The sequence below is a fragment of the Lonchura striata genome, chromosome 5 (assembly GCF_050655825.1).
Source record: "Lonchura striata isolate lonStrDom1 chromosome 5, ASM5065582v1, whole genome shotgun sequence".
NCBI classification, from domain to species: Eukaryota; Metazoa; Chordata; class Aves; order Passeriformes; family Estrildidae; genus Lonchura; species Lonchura striata.
This window is the reverse complement of record NC_140707.1, coordinates 38566371-38583945: the sequence shown is the minus strand read 5'-3', so window position 1 is coordinate 38583945 and position 17575 is coordinate 38566371. Positions and strand designations below refer to the sequence as shown.

General features: G+C 41.4%; 1 protein-coding gene across 18 annotated transcripts in view; it reads right to left on the bottom strand.

Moving 5' to 3' along the window:
- Positions 1-17575, bottom strand: part of DPF3 (double PHD fingers 3) — a 189702-nt gene that overhangs the window by 119628 nt on the left and 52499 nt on the right. Inside the window, exon 1 of one of the 18 annotated variants that reach the window (XM_085581984.1) lies at positions 16926-17550. The exons of 15 other annotated variants lie outside the window; for them this stretch is intronic. The gene's annotated coding sequence lies outside the window, so the exon portion shown is untranslated. 2 more of the 18 variants (XM_085581983.1, XM_085581982.1) reach the window with 2 other exon arrangements.

Below are 17575 nucleotides of genomic sequence, written 5' to 3'. Positions count from 1 at the left end.
CACTAAGTCTATTTCACTCTATTCCACACACTCACAGAGGCCACTATGCTTTTTCAGACTTGCAAATATTTGAAGGTGTACAGACACTGATGATTTTACACACCCCATAGTAGAAGTCCCCCCCTGTCACAGATTAATTTAGCAATGACAAAGTTGGATGAGCCTTCAAATCTTTCCAAGATTTATGTAAGGCATTTTAAAAGAAACATTGAAGTTGAAACCGAGTGTTTTGGCTTTGTGCATCAGGAGCAAGAGGAAGCCAGGAACTGCAGAAGAGGAGACCAAGTTCTGACCACAGAACACACTTGTGTCCATTTACAAAAGGGAAACTGAATGTATTCAAGGAACACTCCTTGTTAGCAGAGAGGGTTTAATCCAGATTTTTCCAAAATCTGTAATCCCCTCCCTTATAACAGCAGGTTTCAAAAACACAATCATTTGGAGGTTTCCCATTTCATCATTCTGGTAAACCTACTCAAAGAGAAGGAAGTTGTGTGAAGAATAAAAAAAAAACAGTCCGCAACTGTTTTAATTTGATGGGCCAGTTAGGAACCATCCATCCAGACCATTTAGTTGACTCAAAAAGTAAAACGTAGTTTACAGCAAAAAAATACACACATCTAATCTAGATTAACCTATGGGTTAAAATATATCACCAGCTCTGAATATTATCTTGAAGGTAGCAACAATAGAAAGCAAACCACTGATGACACAGCTCCTCCACTAGTTAGGAGCCAACATTCATCTCCTGGGTACAACTGAGATGAACTGGGCCCTTCAGCCTCTCCTTAATATTTCTCAAGCACCCAATACTATCCTCAGCACCTTGTCTAGCAAACACAAGAGCCAGCACCAAAAGCACTGTACAACACAATACTCAACAGCAGTCTCCCACACCTGCACCTGGAGGGCAAAAACAAATCCTTTTAGAGGAAAACGTGTGAACACTGCAGCCAGGGACCATGTTAGTACACGTTTATGCAATGCCTTGTGCAGCAGGGCTCACATGCAGAGTGGAGCCCTTTGGCACAGATTTCTTCTCTCTGAATTTAGGAAAAATCATGCAAGACAACAAAAGACCCAACAAATATGGTTCAGGAAAGAATAATTTATCTGCTTTCTCTGTAAACACCAGTAACTCATTACTTGGTTTTCATGTTATTTTAATCTGAAAGGCAAACCTGCTATATGGGAATGAACTCGGCCAAAACCAAAACAACAGGGCACCAGTGTAACTGGGAAAAAAAGACCAACAGTCTGAGAAGGGGAAGTACTTAGCATGTACCATGGGAAGGAAAAAAATTAAAATAAAAAAGACAAGGAAGAACACTAATTAAAGACACAATGTGGATGCAGGAGAACACACAAAGATCCCCCCCACCTCACCCCTGCCATCCGTATGACAGTGCCGCTTTGTGGAACAGAACAATAGGTACATTATACTAACCTATAATTATCCCAAGAAGAATGATAGCAAAGTCAAGGCATTGCATGAACATTGGAATATTGGATACAATCCCATAAGAAGCAAGAGGGTGGAGGAGGAGCTTTAAAAAGAGATTGAAACCTTACCAGCACAGAACATCAAAGACAAAATTTCATGTTCTCTTCACATTTATTTGGGTTTTCCTTTTATTTGATGTGATGATTTAAACGCAGTTCCCTTTTTCATGTATTTCTTGGCTTCTTTATGCTGCAATTGGTTCCAGCACTGTAACATCCTCCTTTAACAGCATGGTGGATTTGGCATGAGCAGGAGCTCAGCCCAGTGCATGACTGCACCATGTGTATAAGCAACAGGAGGTGAGAGCAGGGGATGGAGATGAGCGCCAGCTCCGGACAAAGAAAAGCAAAGGGGCTGGTGATTCAGTGAATACATAATCCAAGGTTACCAAGGCACAAGTCACACAGGCATGCAATACCTGTGCTCCCATTCCAATCAGATAGCAGGGTTTGAAATACAGGAAGCAGTGAAGCACAACTCTACACCTGTTTAAAACACGCTACTTGCATTCATATTGTTATGCAATATTAGGGAAGTACTAAAATAAAGACTTGGAGTTATGTGGGTTTTTTGCTTCTTTTGTCTGTTTTTAAGAGACAGTATGTTACATTAGACACATCCTTGGCCCAAAAAGAGTGGAGCAACCTATAAATTCTGCAAAATCTGAATGTTCCTTCTCTAATTTTTCTTTTAATACAATAGTAACTATGACAACCTGGTATAAACAATTATCACTTGGTCCATGGACAATTAAGGGGTATGCAAAAAAAGTAGAGAAACATAAGCACTTTTCCCTTTAGTCCTTCTAAGTGAACCCTGGTCCTCCCTGTAGATACTACAGATTGAGCCGTTGCTTCCTCCAGAGAGAATGTCCAATGAGTTCAGCACACTGTGCGAAGATGTTTTTAAAAATCCTGAAAACAATGAAGATCAGCCCTTGTTAGTTGCCACACAACTTGTACCCAGCTGCACACAAGCCTGTGTGCTCCTGATGAAGGCCTCCTGACTGCAGCATGGTCAGAGATACTTCCAGTGAGCTACAGGGTGGTTCTGCACTGTAGAAAGGAAATACCAATACAAACAGTCATTAAAGATATTTACAGCCCTGTAGTGACAGGCTGCATTGCAGGGCAGCACTCAAGCTCTGTTCCCTATTGGATTCAGACCTCATTATTGTGCAGTGTTGGAAAGGGAATACAATAGCACCTACTTGACACAAAGCAGGACACCTCTGACCAGCCAGCTGATAGTGTTTAACCTCTGTGGGAAGAGCTCAGAGCTGCTGCTGAGTCCACCTAGGCCCAGAATGGGGCAAAGACCAAATTTAGCAGAAACCATGTGACCCTGCAGCAGTGCAGGAGACAATCAGCAGCATCTCACCTTTGTGAGGGAAGCTCCTGTGGAGCTAAAAAGGCAAAGAGAACTAGAAGGGACTGTTTTGCATGGAGGTAAAAGTTAAATTTGCCCCACCCAAGGAAGGAGTTCCCAGGTTGGAAGTAACTTGGGACTGGGTTACTGACTCTTAAGTGAGGTCCTGTCCTTCAGCTGTGTGACCACCAGACCTCTGTCTTTGTAATTGGGGATCAGTTCCTGAGCCATCCTACTGCAAGGGGACGTGAGAGTGGGGCTGAGCCTGAACTTGGCAGGCAGTCAGAGAAACTGAAAGCAGCTTTTGCACACCAAAAGTCTCCAGTATTGTAATTTTGGGAAAATAAAGTAGGTGTATGCATTCTCTCTGCATATATCCCACTTGCAGCCCTGCCTGCAGCCACCACCTAAAAGTCAGATCCCATGCTCTAGAAAATAAGAGTTTACTAAGCATTCTCCCATTCACTTTGCTAATGGGTCCCTAATCCCCTCTCATTTTTTGCTGTCCCCAAACCAGCAGGGAGAGGAATGGAAAAGATACAATACATTCCTGTGCTCCATCATGCCTCCTCACACCAAGCAGACAAAAAGACAGTAACATCTGCAAGAAAGATAAGCCACTCTCTGCCTCCATTCAGCGGAGTGGGGGCCTCTCTGTTCTTGCTAACAGGTGTTAATACAGAAGGGACCAAGAAGTGCCCTCAGTTGCACCACATTAAGAAGAAAAAAATTAGCATCACTCCATTAACATGTGAAGGATAGTTCCTGATGTCATGCTCCTGAAGCTGTGAGCAGAATCTGGCATACAAGCAATTACAGAAGTAATTTAGAGAATTACAAGAATCATCTAAGACAGTCAAAACAACAGGGCAAAAATACAGCTTATTTAAAGAGAATGATGGATAGGGCAGTGCTGACCCTTTTTTTCAATCTACAACAGATAACCTCAATAACTACAACCATTTTTATTTGGACACTATGTAATGGAAAACTTACTCTTGCCATTCACACTTCTCTCACTACAGACACTCAGCTGACCTCATAGTCCTCCTCCCTCTGCCACATCCACACATACACAACTTGCTTCTCTGGGCAGAGCAGCAACTCATATTTCATCTGTACCATGGGCTTCATTTGTAACTCTGCCCACCAAGTGTTGTCAAAAGGCTGGAAAGGATACTGGAATGAAATCTATGCAGCTCTTTGGCCTTCTGAACGATTACAACTATGTAACTTAAACCCGCTAATGTGCTAAGCATTTTCTGGCAAAGCTGGTGGGTTACTACGGTATTTTGGGAGGGGGCAGGAGCTTGAAAAGATGTCTGCCTTGGGGAGGAGGAGAAGGAAGGAGACAAAATGTAGCAAAGTGAATTGCTCAGCAGTCTGATACTCAGCTAACTCCTCAAACTTGCAGTAACACGGGTTACGTTTCAAAGATTCAGAAACAGCTTCCCAGGACAAAAATAAACTGGTGTGTTCCTGCCAGGTGGATACACAGCACTGCCTTTTGATGAATGTCTTTTGATTTTCTAGAAGTAGTAATGCCCTTCCTCTTGCCCTGTTCTGACTTTAGTCAAAGCAATGTCTTGCAGGTTTATTCTCATGCTTTCCATTTTTTTCAGTAGAAATCACTCTATCTTTACATCCTTTTTTGACTTAAATCAAATGAGAGCCTGAGAGAAAGCCAGCCCAGAAGCACCACCAGGCTTTGTTATGTGGAAAACCTCCTGGTCTGAAAGGGCTGACCAACTGCTCACCATTCCCACTAAAGCAGGGAGCCGGGCAGGTGCTGCTGAGAAGCCTGGCAAGGCATGGGGAGCCTGTCAGAGCCCCAGGCAGGTGCCTCATGCAGGATGCCCCCACAACTTACCACATCTCCTCTTGTAAGAACTTTTGTACGTTTCCTTCTCACCCATTGTTCGCATACATTTTTATAAGAACCAGAATATTGAAGAAGTGCTAAACTGTCACAATAAGGAACAGCAGGGAACAAAAGTACACCAAATCCTACGGTATTTGACATCCACTCCACTCATACATGTGTAATGCTGAAAAAAGGGAACATCTCTGGAACAAAAGAGGTGCAGCCAGAAAGCCATGGCTCACTCAAATTACACTACTGAGCAGGGCAGTTTTGCAAAGTAACAAAATTTCATGCTTAAAATTTTGTTATGGCCGGTCTATTAAGGAGGCATAAAAAGTGCATTTGTTATATGTCTGGTAGATAAAAAGACACAAAATCTGTCTTCCTTGAGGAAGCTCATTTATCGTGTGAGTTTCTTTACCCAATTAACAAGGAGCAGGAAGAGAAGAAATGGCTTCAAGTTGGACCAGGACAGGTCTAGGTTGGATACTTGGAAAAAAAGTTTTTCACCAAAAGGGTTATCAAGCACTGAAACAGACTGCCCAGAAAACTGGTTGAGTCACCATCCTTGGAGGTATTTAAAAGGCATTTAGATGTGGAACTCAGGTGCTGGATTAATAGCTGGACTCAATTATTTCAATGGCTTTTTCCAACCTATATGATTCTGTGACAGTCAACATTATGTGCAAGAGTAGTTTTTGACCTGAGAACATGTTAAAATACTGAAACAGCACATAGCTGATTAGTAGCACTGGAAATATACAGAAACAAACTGAAGAGTCAGTCTTATTGTAAAACCAAGACCTCAGCTTTTTCTTTAAACCTAGCACATTCTGGAGGACTCATAATGATCTCTCTTTGCCCTCTAACAGAAACAGATCGAAACTAAATCATTGCACATGGGAACTTTTAGTGGGGAAAACTAAGAGTAAGCAGAAATGGCTGCTTAGCAGAGCTACAAGGAAGCAAGAGAGAAGCAAGTAGGCCCCTTCTCCAGACCTGTGTGCACTTTCATTAATGTCACAACAGCCCCTGTTTGAAATAAAATTAAACACCACCTCTTCATGCCCCTCAATATCATCAATACTTTTTTCCTGCTGGCATTGTGGCTTGCTCTTTCCCTTCTGGAGGTCTGAAGACTACACAGGGCCTAGGGATATATATCAAAAAGAAGCAAACAGTAGTCAGTTTCACTACTAAGACATTTCAGACAACATCCTGCCCTTGTTCTCCCAGCTGTGGGCTGCTAGATCAATTGCTTTGTGTCATCTCCCTATCCTGCAGGTGCTACCTGATATAACCTACTTAAGGATAGAGTCTTAGTGAAAGTCAACACTCTGCCACACACATGAGGAAAATAAGCAACACTGAAGGCTGCTGAGCTCTATTTTTTATCACTGAAGGCTGCAGACCAAAACGTGCAGCACAAACTTAGCGTTACAAAGTGGCAGTCCCGATTTCTGAAGGAAGGTCTGCACCAGGCCAGAGAAACTTGCTGACTGCCAGCCAAGTGTAAATGCTGCAAACTTTCGTGGTCAACACAGGCACCTGGTTTCAATCTACAAACACTGCCTATCTCTACAAACCTCTCCTCCTGAGGGCTTTACTGAATTATACCCCACAGGAGCCCCTTGAGAGATTTATCTGCTCTTCTGCTGATAGAGAAGCTAAAGTCATGGGGACAACAGGAACCATCTCCAAGCACAGGACCTGCTACATTACCTTCAACACCTGCACTATTTTAATCAACCAGACATGCTTTATCTGCTTCCTTGCCTACTACACGGCCATTCTGTGCCTTCTGTGCCACAGTCCTGCAATCAGTTAAAGACAGCAGTAGTTTGCATTGACCTTGAAATAAATCTCCTCTACCCTTCTCCTCCCACTATTCCCATCATGTCTGTCTTTCCCCCTATGCCACACAAGATCTCATACAATCACTAAATGTAAAAGAATTATGTAAAAACAAAGCAAAATGTTTTAAGCACAATGCTTTAACCACTTACTAACTTTTTCTTGCCTCTTACCTTAACCGCTTCACATCACCAGATGTGAAAGGCAGTGTCAGGTTGGGACATATAGTCAGGAACTGCTGGCAGACAAGACTGCAGGACTGGCTAAAACAAATTGCACACCTACATCATCAGTCAGCAAGTCCTACACATCTTGCACAGAGACAGTATTTCATATTTTCAAAGACATGTATGCAAGGAGGTTTTAGGAGTTGTCTCCGTTGTTTCAATGTACCTCAAGGATCTTCACCCTCACTCCCAGAAGTCATTAACTTGTTAACTCAACCTCATTTACTCTGTTAGCCCCTTTACAGTTTCTGCCATCCATGCTCCAAGACAAGTATGTTCATACAGACACTCTGAAGAGGACAAGACAGTTTTCCCAGGAACATTATCAGTGTTACTGTGCCCACTACCTTGGGCCTTCCATAAGGCCACAAAGTTCAACTTTCCTGCTATTTTTTCTTGCAGCACTGTTCCTCTACCCCCTTTTCTCTCATTCTGCACTACCAACCATACATCCTTCTATCTAGCCACTCTGTCCAGTTTATCTCTGCATGCAAGCAACATATTAGCATACTTCCAAGAGCGAATATAACAAAAACATGGCTGGATCTCTCATTAAGAGACTACCCTTGACAGAAGCCCAGATGTGGTTCCCTATTCACCTAGATGATATTGTGAAGGTGCACCAATAGAGCCTGCAAAGAAGAAAGATGCAGTGTTTAGTGGGAGCTCCACCTGAGAGACAGAATAAAAATTCCTTCAAACGGATAATCTGCACAACCCCGTCAACAGGAAGAACAATTACTCTTGTGCATTTGTCAACATATCAGCAAAAAAATATCTCTCTTTCAAAAAGAACCATTCATAAGAAACAGGCATAACCCTTGTGATACTGCTCACACTGGATGCACCATACCAGAATATGGAGTTTGACTCTGCATGTGCTGTGACTTTTTACCCCCTCTCTCCATCTTCGCACACTACAGAATCCCATTATACTAAATCCCAGTGGTGATTCAGAAAGGAAAATTTATGAACATTGTATTCAATTTAAATTAATGTTGCTGCCAGTGGAAGCTATATAGGCAAAACAAGGCTTATGTAAAAAACTATGAAAGGAAATTGCTTTGTCACATGTCCTCTAAGTGCCATCATGCTACATGGAGAGTCTGCCACTTCTCACTTCATTCCCAAGGCCTTTGCCAGAAGTTGCCACCCTTGCCAAGGGGCTTGTGCAAACATTCCCTAACTATCAGTTGAGACAAACTCAAGTAAAGAGACCCACTGCTTAAATTATTTGTTTATGCTAATATGAATCTTTTAAAAAAGAGATCTAAAAGAAGCTTAGGTGGCACACCTCGGGGATATTCATTTCCAGCAGAGAAGCAAAGGCAAGTTAAAGGAACAAATGCTTCAGCTGCACAACTGCAGCTCAGAATACATACATATATTGCCTTGGCCTACAGCCATGCAGCGTGATGCAGATAACTACAGAGTCACATGTTTGGTTCAAGTGTAATGACTTCAGCTCTTCATCAAGCTATGATATGAAAACAGTGTGTCTATAAATAAATAAATATGCCTCTCCAATGCTCTCAGTAGCCTCAACAATCTTCTGTTATGTGTTAAAACAGACAGAAAGTTTGCTGCTTCTGGATCAGCTCACACTGCATCCAGTATAACCACCAAGTACTTGTACATCAAGTACTTGGTGATGTCTCAAGTACATCAACAGCAGAAGGATTTCAGAACAGCCCCTAACTACCAAAGCCCCGCTGACTCAAGAAATAAATCAGAATCTCTTGGGATGCTCTGCAATTTATAAAAAATCCCAGGCGGCACAGAGTGCATAGCTGGTATTTCATGAAGCAACATTCTGCCCTCACTTCTGAGTCACTGTTGAACCAAAGCCCACACTTGATGTTAATGGAACAGTGTGCAGATGCCCAAATCACCCCTGAGGTGGAGGTCCTGACAGACGACGATTGCTTGAGATTCTGTAGAAATTATCATATGAGTAAAACGGACACCAGGAGCAGACCACACTCCACTAAAACTCATCAGTGAATTTGACCTCATGAAAACAAAATAAAAAGATATTCCTATAGGAAGAGGGAAGAGGAGCTGGGTGGTAATTTTGTAATACTCATGCTAGGCTGTGAGCTCTCCTGGAAAAGCATTTGCCTTCTGTTCCATCCACAAGAAAAGCTTCTCTACAGTGGGGTGGGAAGGGTGGAAATCTCTTGTAACAAAGCTTCCAGTAATAGGAATACAATCAACTTCAAAGTTCATATTCCTATCAAAAGGCTTTTAACCTCCTGTTAACAGAAGTCATGCTGAAGGTCACTGTACACTAGAAGACACTAGGAAAAGAAAAGCTAACACACCTCTGTTTGCTTACACTGCAGTTTTGAAAATTATTTGCTTAAATCTGGATATAGCCATTTTCCACAACTTTAATACAGAGATGAGGAAAATAAATAGTTTCAAACAACTAGAAGGCAAATCTAATGCCTGAGTCTTCTGACTCTGAATTTCATGCTAGCAGTCCCTTTTAATGCCTCCAGTTCAGAGTATTTTTCCATTTTCTTCCTCCAAAATTTGTACAGCCAGAAACAGACACCATATTTCCATGTTGTAACTACCCTTATAAATATTTTATAATGTACATATAGTTGTACTTGAATAAACCCTATATAGGAAATTAATAAGTAAATGTTTAGCCTATAGATAACTCTGTGAACTAAAATAAACTGCCTTCTCTTACACACCAGCAATTTGAGGCAGGCACACAAACCTGGCTGATTGTTTCAGGTCTAACTTACTGCTTTGGGAGGTTTTACTGCAGCTTTCTAGCCAGCCACCTTGGAATCGCACTAGCAAATTATTTCAGTTGTGATTTGGACACAAACTGCCTGGTCTGGCACTGCCTAGTTTGAGCTAAGATTCCACTTGAGCACAGCCCCACTCTGTGAGAGCAGAAACATCTGCTTTTCCTGCAGGCTCACTATCCCTCAAGAACACTTTCACACTATTTTGCCTATTCTTTGGCTACTCCTTTTTGCAAGCAGGAATGTAAAAGCAACGGAGGAAGTATTTTTTACTTTTAAGAAATCTGTCATCCAAGATGCTTCAATTCTAGTAAAGCTTCCATTTTCTTCTTATTAAATCTAAATTTATTTTTCTATTCCTAACTCAGGCTCCCTGATGTACAGTACAAAAATGAGAATTTGCACAACTGCCTCTGCCTAGTGTACTTAACTTTTGCCCTTTATACTAATGGGACAAGTGAGAAGTGAACCCCAAGTTGTACTTATCTATCAGATGCCAAAGTACCATCAACTGGTGTAGGTCAACAGACACCTTGACCACCATATTTTTCTCTATGTGGTTCATAGTTAACTAGGAAGATCCATTAACGAAAAAGTTACTGGCAGCTAATAGCATCCTTGTGAAGCATGAAAAGCCCCAGTTCTGAGCCATTTAAATGTGTAGTGAAGACTAAAAAAATTCAAGTTTTTCAGCCACACTTTTTAATAAAGAGGAGGAGGGGAAACCACAAAGAAATACATTGAGAGAATTTAATGAAACTTGCATCCTCACACAGTGTCTTGGGAATCAAAATTCCATCAGTAGCAGTCAGATTACAATAGCATCAGCACCTGTACTACAGTAAGCCTATTTCTTCAGGACCATATGCGTCAAAAAGCAAGTTACCTAAAGAGATTGTACCAATTTCTGCTGGGCATAAAAGTCCTCATCTAGCATCAGCTGCAATGGTGATGGTACCACTATACCAGAGGTTACTGACCCAGTTTTGTTGAAGAAGGTTTCCAATTTTCATTGAGCAAAAGAAACTGGATTAGGTTGAATAGTGTAAAGTGGTGGCCAGAACTAGACCAGTTGATGTCACCTGAAATGAAAGCACACAAACTGCTCTGCTAGGAGGCTGTGGCAGCAGCAATTTCTGGAAGTATGGAAGTCACAAGTTGCTTATAATTGCAACATCACTCATCAAAGGTGTCTATTTCTGGACTAAATGCATTGGTTAAAACATATATGTGTTTAACACAGTGTCTTTCTATATGATTTTATTTTGCTTTAGATAAGTAATACATTGATTTACGTTAAATTAACTGTTTAGCAATTTACTTTCTAGCTGAAATAATAAGAAGAATCCAGTTATCTCACACATTCAAGGCCTAGTAATGGTAGATTAGCAGGGTAGCCTGTAGGAAAGCTTCCATTCCTGATGACAATATTAGACAAGCTCATCAAGAAGAAGATTTAACTCAAGAGATCTGCAAATCCAGCAACAAAAATCCAGAACTAACTTCAGTCAAATCTATTTAAATGTGGAAAGAAACAAGTCTACATGGCAACAACAAACCTGTAGTAAAGTGTTTTGTCTCATTTGTCCTAAAGAAGGCCTTGCCTCTGATGTGGAAAGCATTTACAGGGTCACAGAGTACAAGATATTCTAATGATAAATCTTTGATCCATTAATTTGTTTCTAGAGATAAAATTTATTTCTGATATGTTTCCACTGAAGTAAGAGTTGTACCAAAGATGAACTCCCTGGTTAAATATTGTTTGGAGAAAATACCATGTTACAGGAACAAAAAATGGAGATTTCATACCATGTAACTGCTAAGCATATTTTCTAGCAGAAAAAAAACAGGGTTGTGGAGAAATTAAAGTGGCAGTTGACCTTAGAAAAAAAATCAAGGTACATGTTAAGACTTCAACACTTGCTTTGCAGTATATCAGAGTTACACTTGTTGTATTAGCTAAAAATACTAGGTGAGAGCACTCTAATTGAGCTATATATTTGAGAACTTGAACTCTTGCCTCTTGCAAAGAAAGCAACACCTGTTCATAAGAATTAAATGGATGGACCACTCACTGTTTAGAAGTGACTGAAACAATAACCAAGCCTGTGTTCTGCATTTGCTTTAATTCCCTCAATGGCCATTCTTATCCTTGGCTCAAACATGCTCTGGAGCTTGTGACTGGCTCTTGCTAAGCTCTGGTCTCTCACACAGCAGGAATTCCAGATGAAAATTTTTACTTACTCCTGTGATGTATTTTGTTCCAGTGCAAATCCCAGGGACAGTGAGTGAAGCTGTTTCTCAGGTGAACATGAGCCCATCACGTGGAGACAGAAATTCCCAACCAGTCATCCAGTACTTTCACCAGTATCCTTCAGGACAGCCTGTGGCACAGGGTCTTCCAGCTACAGATCCCTGACTTCCCTTCCCCACTATTCTCATGAGTACCTTTGTGCTTACAAGAGATATACTGAGATTCCTGCTGGAAACTGCTTCCCAAAATTCCATCTTAGATTATGCAAGACACTCACTCAGGGGCTGATGTGTAAATGTGAAATAATTTGTTTAAATATATATTTCTTTGGCCAGCCTTGTGCTGTGCCCTGTCATTCAGTAAAGCCACATTAGAATCCTGTCTCCGACTTTTTTGTTGAGTTTTTTCTTTCCTCCCTAGAGTGACAGGCTAATTAAGGAGTGACAGAGACTGGCTCAGAAGAGTCCTGTTCAAATATCAAAGCAACAGATGCAGCAAGACAGACAGACCTTCACTGCTAGCTGAAGCAGCTCTATCCCAGTGCACCATGCCACCACTGGCTTGTCACATAACATGAAAGGGACTTTGGTTTTCTTTTATCACCTCTCTAAACCAAAAGAACTGTGCAAGTTGTAGGAATTAAACCAGTGAAATCCAGGAACAACACAAGAATCAGGTCTTTGGTGTTTTAAAATGAACCTTAAGCAGACAAAGAAAAAGAAGGGGGGGAAGTAATCTCACATGTATCAGAGAGGAATGTTGGCTTTGTTTAGCCAATGACTTCAGCAAGAATTAAATTAGCTTGTGATAGCTGCAAAATAAAAGTTGAATCCATTGTGCCATTGGTATCAGGCAGTATCAGAGTTTGATGTAACTGGAATACATTGCTCTGTAACCCCAAAGGGCATAGGCCACTTACTAATGAACAAGGGGGTGAAAAGCAGAGTCATGCAGCTCCCCAGAAACAGCCTGCTCTGCTCCCCACCTCCACTCTGAGCTCTGGTTGTACAGAGCAATTCTTGCCTCTTTCATTTCAGCCATAACCACCACTCAGTACATCATTAGGATGGCCTGAGCCAAACCCACTGCTCTCCACAAAACCACAGCTACTCTAAAGCATTATGTCACTGGGATAGCTCAGGCCTTTGAGGATTCACCTGAGACAGGATACAGGAAACTGCATAGTACTGTAAGGAAAAGCACAGGATCGCTATTTGTCCTCTCAAATAACACAGAACCACAGAGAACACTTACTGGAGGCAACACTGATGTTAGTCCTGTGTACATATTTTCAAAGGAAAACTACATCTGCCCATACAAAGAATTTTAAGGATTTTTATCCCTTAGCCTGGCACAGATACAAAGGTGATGAACAAAATGTTCCTTCACAGGCTTCTGTTCTGTACCTTACTGTGGTCATTACACCGTCACACAGTGAAGCTAGACTTTCCACTGAGATCCTGACCACTGCCCAGAGATTTCCTGTTTGGTACTATGAAAAGGTGATTTATTTATGATTATTTTTTGAAAATTGCTTAAACTGGGTAAAATTTTCAGAAGACTACATCTTCTCCTTGAGTTACTACATTTGCACAGTTCCATTGGTGGGCATGCCGCATTAAGGACAAATGAAACAGAAAGAGTCTAATGTGAGGAATTTACAATCTAAATTAAGCATAGCACAGCCAAGGTGACAAAAACCAGCAGCATAGGAGGAGACATGCCTCAACAGCAAGAGCTTACAGGATCTGTTCAGCAGGCATAATGAACTTAATGATTCTTTTTCTCCTGTCATTTCACTCCCCACTTCCCCCCATTCATAATATTTAAATCTGCAGACAGTGAACGCAGTCTTCATCTCAGCAAAGCAAATGGCAAAATTTCAAATCAGTAGCATCAGGATTTGGCTTCATATGTGGCATAAAAGCCTGGGGAGCAGAGCAGCAAAGGCAGGCTAGCCTAAAAGGAGTGGATTTTGTGAATGGTTTGGAGGAAAGTTGAGCAGCACAATGCACAGGGTTGAAGAGACATCGTTATATGATACACGAAAATGCATAGAGACATTTATGGCAGGAGAATGCTGGAGCAACTCAGCAAGCTGAATTAGGAGAAAAAGCTGGCACAATAAATAAAGCGTTCACTTACAGGAGGTGAAATTCTATTCCTGATTTCACCTATATAAAGCCACTGACTTAACTGCAAAGAGAAAAATATATAGTTGAAAAGAATCAGAAAGGTCAGGAGAGAGCAATGAACTGTATTGAAGACAGGGATGTGGTGCTAGAGTTGGAGCAGTCAAAAAACATAACAGGGGGTCTGCCAGGTGTGGGCAGGAGACACTGGCAGCCCAGGGGAGAGGAAGATGTGTTTTAACCATCATCCTGTTGTTCTTGTATAATACAAGAGAGAGGGAGGCCCAAAGGATGAGAAAAGGGGCACCAAAGAATGGGCTAATTAAAAATGGCAATTACTGGCACTTCAGCCTCTTAATTGAAACAGAAAGCAATAGAATGACCTTTGTTACATGAAAGAGTCAGCATTTCTGCTTTAAAAAAATATAAGTACAATCAACATGAAGGATGTTTACATAGGTAAACATGCAGTGGGTGGATAGATATCTGTAGGAATGCAAAAGTAATTTAACTTACAACAGTATTGAAAAGCAATATTCTCCAGGTTGCAGAGAATTTCAGACCACAGATCTTTGGGACAAGTTGGAAGGGGAAGAGAAAGAGCATAGCGAAAAGAAATGTAATCCTTTTTTGAATTTGGATCCTAAAAATCATAAACAAAAAATAATAATCAACTGTGTGTTCTCTTCTCCAAAAATACCACAGGTACAGTAGAGGCATCAGGGAAGAGACTTCAGCTGTATCAAAAGCCACCATGGGAATTAGCACCATCTGCTCCACAAAGCAGAGAAGGAGGAGAAACGGGAAGGGTTGGGCAACAGAATCTGAAACTTGGTAACAAACTGCATCTCTACCCTGCACAACTGCTCATAGAACATCAGCAGCAGTGCTGAGGAAAAAATAGGCAAGCAAATATTTTTTAGAATCACAGAATGGTTTGGGTTGGAAGGCACCTTAAGAATCACTTAGTTCCAACTTTCCTGCTTTGGACAGGAAGCATCAACCACATAAAAATACTAAAAGTAAAATAAAATATGCATGGTGATGGTCATGATAGGGAATAAAGGAGAATGATCCCATTCATTTCCTTGTGTACTCTGGAGCACTTCCAGCAAAGTCCATAAGGTGACCAAGATTTACAACACTTGTAAGGATCTGGTCCATGAGTTCATTTTCTTGCATTGCTGCATTATGAATTTAACAGAGTAAATTCCAGGGAAGGGTCTTGTCACTATTACTTTATTTGGAATCAGCAGCACTAGTACAGAGGTTCCCCAGTTGGTGTAGACATTGTGTTTACACCAGAAAAGGAGAACTTGTAGAGGTCACATTTTGTTTAATGGAAAGAACACAACTCTCCACACACACAGCCAAATGTTATTAGTCTCACTTAGCGGAGTAGTTCCAGGATTGCTGATGAGACCAAGGCACCCCAAAATACTGGACTTGCTCACCTGAACAGTCTCACTGACTTCATCCTCATTCCAGATCACCTACAAATAGCAAATGACTGGTGGTAATGGCAAATGTACTCTATGCTGGGCTCCCAGCTGCCACATGGGAGCTGCAGCATTCTGCGCTGTCAGACACTGCACTGCCAAGGATTTTGTGTGCTATTTAAATAGCTACAGTGCATCAGGATGGCTAGCATCTCCTGATACACCAAGGAAAAGAAGCATGAAGAACCTATAAGCCTGTAGCAGGAACTCCTTATCACTTTTGTCCTATGAAAATCTTCTCTGAATATCTAGTTAAAATATACATCTCCATTTCTCTTGGGAAGAACAAAAGCATGCATATACCAAAGTCTGAGTCATTTTAACATAGGTTATGTGAAAGGCCTAGAAAGCATCATATGTTAGAAAGAACTTTGTTTTCAAAATATGTAACAGACCTGCATAAAACCCCAGTCTAGTCATTCTTCAAACTTGAGAGTAACAAAATATTAATTGTAACTAGATCTCAGCCTCAAGAGAAGGCCTGTATCCACTGGGGCTGAATGCAACAGCACAGGTAAGCATCTGAGTGTGCACACAAACTGCTCTGGAGCCCAGACTGGGATTTTCCAGCAGTGGAGCACTATTAAGCCAATTTTCCATTTTAATCCCTGACAGTTATTCAACTGGATTTGTAGTCTTCCTCCTCATTTCATAAAATCATCAAATGGGTTAGATTGGAAGGATTATCTCATTCCAACTCCTCCTGCATGGGCAGACACCTTCCACTAGACCAAGTTGCTCAGAGCTCCATCCAGCTTGGCCTCGTATACTTGCAGGAACGGGGCACCCACAGCTCCTCTGGGTAACCTGTTCAGTGCTTCACCACCCACACAATAAAGATTTTTACCTAATTTATCCAATCTAATTCTACTTTCTTTCAGTTTATAGCCATTCCCCTTTGACCTATCACTACATGCCCTCATAAAAAGTCCCTTTCCAGCCTTCTTGTAAGTCATTTTAGGCACTGGAAGGTGCTGCAAGGTCTCCTTGGAGCCTTCTCTTCTCAATAGTGAACAAATCCTACTCAGTCTGTCTTCACAGGACAGATGCTATATTTTCTTCATTAGGAAAACACTAGTCCAAGTCAAAGCTCTATACAAAGCATTTGCACTATTAACACATATTATCAGATCAAAGTAAACTCTAAGTTGCAGCCGAGGGATCTAGATAACGGTTCACATGCCAAAAAAGCCCTAATCCTAGAAACAGAGTTAACACGGGAAGGCCCCCAGGCAGAGCCAGGAAATTGAAGCATACCAACTGCTTTTCTTCGTCTACTTCATATCTCACACAAAACAAAGGATCACATAATACAAAGAGATGGCACTGGTCATTTGAGTAACCAGAAATTGAAACTCTGCAGCTCCTCCTGTTTGGTTACTCTGAAACACTTCAAAAGCCGTTATGAAATCATGCTAAACCTAAAGAAATGTCAGAAAGGAAACCTAGTCTCACCTCAGGTTTTGAGGCTGGCCCCAAGGGGAGAGAGCCTGAGCACTTCTAAAGGAGCAGGGTAGTAGTGCTACAATTCAAGGCTATCTTTAGCTCCAGCGAACTGAGAAGTATTTGCTGGTTATCAAAATAGTACATGCATAAGTGAGAGAAACAGGATGTGGCAAAACGACCAGAATCATTTAAATTTTATTCCGAATCAAGTCTCTGCCAGCCTCGATGCCATATATGGAACATTTCCCCTGCAGGTGCAAGAGGTTTCTGTAGGATTTGCTCTTGCATGTAGTATCCCACAGACTAATATTTTAATAGATACAACCGTTGATTAGTTGAATATTTTTTTCCGGTGTGGGGGGCAGGGAGGAGAGAAGGAAGAGGAGGCGGAGAAAGAAGTATGTAAGCTGCAGGTTTGGGAGGGTTCTTTCCCAGCTGTATAAACCACATGTAGCCATATAAGAAGCTACCTGGACAAACCATAAACAAGTTAAAATAAGAGTTTGAAGGAGGAAGACATGAGGCATTTCACAAGGGAATAGTCTATCTCACACAGGGATGGGAGAATTGATTTTCATGACAGCAGGTAAAGCTTGGCAGATAAAACTGGATACTGTTTGATCTGCCCAACAGAAAACAGTAGCTGAAATGATGACCTA